Here is a 6,000-nt window from a genome sequence, read left to right on the forward strand (position 1 = left end):
CACCAAGCACAAGGACTGAAAATACATAAGGAGGCTTTGCAGGGAATGCATAAAGGACCAGGGGAGAGGCAAATTAGAGTCAAGGACTGCTTTCTCCCAAAGAGGTGACTCCTCAACCTGGACTCTTCTGATTCCAAGAGGATTTGGACAAATGCACAGAGGATCGGAGTACTATCAATGGCTATTGTTAGCCATGATGATTACGTGGAGCTTCCATGTTTCAGTACATTCTACCTGAGGATAACAACTAGCTGTGGAACCACAGCAGGAAAGGGCTGTCTCCTTGGTCGCTGGGGAAGCAGGGTCTGGAACTAGGTGGGCCTTTCGCTGACTTCAACAGGGCTCTTACAACCGGTCCCCTCCTCTACAGTTTTACGAAGTGCATTTTCTTTCTTTCTTTCTAAGAAAGCGAGTGTGAGAGACCATAGCTACCTTATTCATTCCATGTCTGGCTTGCTCCAGGCACCAGCAAAATCCTTCTGGGCCTCCTCCAGGGCAGCTGTAGCGTAATTAATGTGAGAAGAGAAGCAAATCCACACGGAGGGGCTTGTTTTCTCTCCAGTGAATCACATGTTGTAGGGAATAGGGATTCATGAAATGCAGCCACCTGCAAAGCTCTCCTGTTCAGGGAGGGCTCCTGTTGCTTCTCCTAAGGGGGAAGCTCCAATGATTGGCAACCTTCAGTCTCGAAAGACTATGGTATAAGCCTACAGCCCCCGGTATTCCCAGGCGGTCTCCCATCCAAGTACTAACCAGACCTGACCCTGCTTAGCTTCCGAGATCAGACGAGATCAAGCATGTGCAGGGTAACAGTTGAAGCTCCAAGCAATAGAAGTTCCCCTCTTTGCTCTCACCTCCTCCTTCTGTATCTCCGGACTAAAGGTGGTGTGGCATCAGAGCACAGATTTGCACCAGTGCTGCGAACCTGGCTTCACAACCTGTGTGATGAACGTATGTCCTAGTGAGCGGACCATTGAATCGGGCCTGCTGTTTTCCCAAAAGGACCATCGCAAGGACTGTTGTGCAGGTTGATGATCTCCACCACCAACCAGCCCCTGAGTCCTCTGGGGGAAAAGAACCTGGAACCAGGGCTTGCATCACCAAATGCCAGAGACCAGGAAAAGACTGACACAAAATGCAATTTTATTCCCAAATATGACACTTTTTGTGGATTTGGAGAGCTCTTCTTATCTGGCAAGTGTGGTATAAATGTTCTGAAAGAAGCAAAAATGTCTGGTTGCCAGCTGACCAGAAAATAACTGGCCTGGCCTGCTTCTCTGCTGTTACCATTATAACTAGAGTTGTTTGTTTCCGGTGAATAAAATAGGATTACAGCTTAAGACTTACTGAACACAATGGGCTGAGTAAGGTAGCGAAGACCATTTTCAAACACCTCTAATTATTACCTTTTCCTTCCATCCATCCTTCAAAGAACACCAGGGGTATAAATGGTCTCTTTCTGCTCACCCTTTATTACTACAACCAGAGGCAGCACTACTGAGTCAGGACTTGTGGGGTACGTGCCCATGACTCTAGATTTTCTAGAGACCCAAGATCTAGAATCTAGATTTTCTAGATTCTCAAGATCTAGGTTGCTGCTAGTTGCGCCGTGGCCAATGAAGTTCTTCTAGGAACTCTAGTTCACTGGTCAGTTCCTTCTATTGACCAATGGGGAGGAAGAAACTGCCCGTATAAGCATATTCTCCCCAAGGCCAACGGGGCACTAGGGCAGGAATTGGGGAGACATCAACCAGCCCAAGGTCACCCAGTATCTTTGTAACGCAGTGGAAATTTGACCCTGCCTCTCCCCAGGCTCCATCCAACTCTCCAGCCACTCTGATAGCGGCTTGGTGCTGTGCCGTAACTGGAAAGCGAATGGAACTCCATTTCCACCTGCAGTATCCCAGTCGCTTCAGTGTGGGAAATTGTTTTTCCTGGTGTTTGTCCACCTGGAGCAGATTTCAAACAACAACAGAATGTGTTGTTCTGCTCTTCCCATCGTGTGCACCTCCCTTTTGCGTTTGCAAATAAAAATACATCCAGCGATTTGTCTGTGGTGGAATCTGGCCGTTTAGGGGAGGCCCTTTCCCCACCCCTCAATGTTTTCTTCCTACCTTGGCTCTTCTGGTCTCCCAAAGGAAGGACAGCGTTCACCCTCCCCTTCCCCTGGAAGCCTGTTTTCAGCAGGCCAGAGTCGTTTTCCAGATGTGCAGGGGGGAGAGCGGGAAGGGGGGAAGCATCCCTCCGCAGAGACCGGCCCAAAATACCTTGCAAAACAGCCCTGCGAAGACAGCTTGCACAAGTGTGTCTGTTCAGCAGCTGGCCCGGCTCCCAAATCCGGCCTTTTGTTTGTGCTGGGCTAAATTACATGCACTGCCCCACTGCGACAGGCCGCTGTGTAGGGGGAATCCCTTTGGAGCAACTTGCGGGCAAATATTTTAGACTACCGTAGGGAAACACACAAACCTGACTCACAAACCTCTTGTTCCTCGGCCAGTACTGCGGTCGCAGGCACAGGGCATTTTTCCATAGCGCTCATTGCTGGGAAAACAACAGTCCTTTTCACACACATACGTGTCCAGTTCCGTTTCACAAACACAAAGGCCATTGCGAAGCACACTGAGTTGCCCCCAATTACCATTTGCAACTGTTGGGAATCTGTGGACACTTTGTGCACTTTGCGCATGGAGGTGAGACTTTGACAAGGGGTTTTACAGTGGGCTTAGCAACACCTTGGTAAGATAACTTGCAAACATGGCAACATGCCCTCTTCTACAGGAGCTCAGTTCAGACTCCACTCTGGTCGCCAATTCACCTCGAAGCCAAATTCTCCATCTTGTGCATTTCCATTCCTCAACGGAACGGACTCTTTTTCAAAGCACTGATTTATTAAAAGCATCGCTGTCCCAGCTTTCAGCTCCCAAAAGTGCCCAAAGGCAGCTTGCAAACCATCAGGTTCCTGCTGTCCCTTCCTCAGGCCCGGCCCATCCATGAAGCCAACTGAGGTGGCCGCTTTAGGTAGCCAGTTGGCAGAGGGCGTCCACATCCATCTGCCAACTCACCTCCGCTGCTTCTCTTCCATTTTTCTGGACTGGAAAAAAAGGGGGATGGAGTGGAAGAGAATGGCTAGAGGAGAGGAGAGCTGTAGGCATGAGCTTCTCTGGCCACAAGAAACCTCATAACAGCCATGTGGTTAAGGACAGTGGGCCTTTGGTACCCACAGGGGATCCGCTCCAGGACTCCCCCATGGATACCAAATTGGACACCAATTTCATGGATAATGACATGTGTGTGGGGGGGAGCATGTAGCACTGTGATTACTTACCTGGGAATCGTGTGTGGCTCCCACCCTCCACAGAAGCCACAGAAGAAGGCATTTCCAGTTCATGCTGGTGACTACAAATCTGAAGGTGTACCAAGGCACAGAGAGGACATGCACGGCCTCTCCGTGTCTCAGAACACCACCAGATGTGACCGGAAGTCACCAGTACAAACCAGAAGTGCCCTCTGGACACAACAGAAAGACACTTCTGGTCGTGTCTGGGACGTTCTCTGAGGTCTTCCAGCCATAGCATGGCATCCACAGATATTCAAACCCGTGGCTGCTGAGACCACGAATAAGCAGGGCCCACTATAGTTAATGTTTTGGACTAGGAGATTTGCATTCAGCAGTGGCATAGCTAGATGGGGGGTGGAAAGCACTAAGTTTTGCAGGGAGCCTCACCATGGTAAACAAGCAGCCCCTCTCCTTCGGAGCCATTCCAAGCAGCGGGTGCAAAGTGGAGGCATTTTGCACTCACAACCGAGAATGGTTCCAAAGGGGAGGGGAAGGGCCCGCTTGCATGAAACAGTGAGGCCCTGTGGAAAACTTAGTGCTCTACACCCCCTCTAGCTACTCCACTGGTGTTCAGAGCCTTGTGCACCCATGAAGCATAGGGATCAGGTGACTTTTGGACTACCAGTGCAGGAGGTCTGGTCTAGAGGGTAGAGCCTCCATTTGCCTGAAGATTAACATCCACAAGGTCGCCGGTTCGAGGCCACTGGCACCGTGCGACCTTGAAGCAGCTGGCAAGCTGAAGCCGAGCTATTCCATCTGCTCGGAGCGTGGGAGGATGGAGGCCAGAATGTTAAACCAGATCGGAGTGTAACACCTTGAATGTGGTGGTTCTTGAAAGAGAGAACCTTCTTTCAATTTGTAAAAATCCCTGCGTGGATTTAATAAGCCTGCCTGTGTAAACCGCCTTGAATAGAGTCTTGAATAAAGACCAAGAAAGGCGGTATATAAATACTGTATATTATTATTATTATTATTATTATTATTATTATTATTATTATTATTATTACCACCAGTGCCCTGAGCTCCTCACATTCCCCTCGTCCTGCAAAAGGAAGGCTGGACCGGCCTTCAAAAATATACCAAGTTCAAAGGTGTCCATCTCAAACCATGCCAAGGCTCTGCTGCGGGCCTGCTCCTGTCTATTGAGGCTGGAGGGAAAGGAGAAGAGGACTTGGCGGCACACAGATGTGGGCGTCCTTTCTCTATTGTGTGTGTGGCATCCAGGCCTTTCGATTCCCACCGTTGTGGGGACAATAGAGACACAACAGGTTTCTCTGGGGAGAAAAACCTAATCTGAGAGTTCTCAGAAACTCTTCTTCAAAAAAGGGCAAAAGAAAAGGACGACAGTGAAAAGCTTTTTGGGTCCTCAGCATCGGCTGACACCCGATAGGCTTGCTTTGGGTGTTTTTGTGTGGCATTGTCCGTCTTCTGAATGTGATACTTGTTTCCAAAGACTAATGGAAAGAGAAGTCGCTGGGAGGGAGAGCAGAGGGGACAGAGGTGCACTGGTTTCCCCCTTAGGTGATGCCAAACTTGCTTTGTCCCACACAGGCCTGAAAGGGATCATGAAAGGCAGAGTGTAACAGAGCAACAAGGAACAGACCGGGGGGGGGGACGACAAGAGAGCCCAGAATGCTTGTCGCTGTTGGGAACCAGCTCAGGGAAAACTGGGTCATGGCTATAGAATAACATGCAAAGCGGCCGGGCTCTCAGGACCTGAATACACCTGGCGCTGTATTGATGGAGGCGTCCGGGGGGGGGCTTGTGGGAAACCACTCGCTCCTTACTGAGGACTACCTTCACATCAGATGTGCACCTTTGCACGGATCATTGGGTTGCCCTGTTGGCGCCCGATCGCTTTTCAAGCGAGACTGGCCTGTCCGTGAGGCTGGTCGAGGCCGTCACCCCAGGCGTTGGCTTGGAGAAGGGTGCCCGCTTCAGTTCACCGACCTATCTCCATCTCTCCTTCTCCTCCAGCTCCACACGTCGGAAAACAGAGAGGGGAGTGGAATGGAAGTGGGGAGGAGAGGAGTGTGGTGGGACAGAGTGTCGCCAACTCTCTAGCCCATCATTCTCTTCTCCTCATCCGTTCCTTTCTTTCTTTTCAAATTCAGGGAGCGGGATTGGAGTAGGCTGCGGAACAGTTGCTGTCTGTTGAACCTTGACTACTGAGTCGAGCTCCATGTGGAGGTTTGCAAAATACAGGGTTTGTCCAACAGGGTTATACACAACTCCCTGGCAGGACTCTTAACATAGGCCTGCAACGGCTGAGCTTCTGTTTGTGTCCCATCCCAGCCCTTGTCGTCACCCACATCATTCTGGCCTCTGTGAAGGTCAGGCATCCTTCCTTTGGTCTCTCTAATCCAAGCACGCTGTTCGTTTATGTCTCCGCTTTCTCTCCAAGGAGAGCCATGAGTTGCTCTCCCGTTCGTTTTTCTTTTAAACTTGAGGCTTTGCAGATATTAAAATATAATCCAGGAAGAATTTGCTTTGTGGAGGCTTATTTGGTGAGAAAGGAGGTCACCTGGGGGCTGATGGAGGGGGAGCAGTGGAGAGGTTTTAATTTCCCCTCCGTGTCCCTTTGGGTTCCCTGTTTACACTTCCCTGAAAATAAAAGCAGCTGGGATGGGAACAAAGTTTGAGGTTTTTAACATATTCCAGGC

This window comes from Tiliqua scincoides, chromosome 13, assembly GCF_035046505.1.
Source record: "Tiliqua scincoides isolate rTilSci1 chromosome 13, rTilSci1.hap2, whole genome shotgun sequence".
Taxonomy (NCBI): domain Eukaryota; kingdom Metazoa; phylum Chordata; class Lepidosauria; order Squamata; family Scincidae; genus Tiliqua; species Tiliqua scincoides.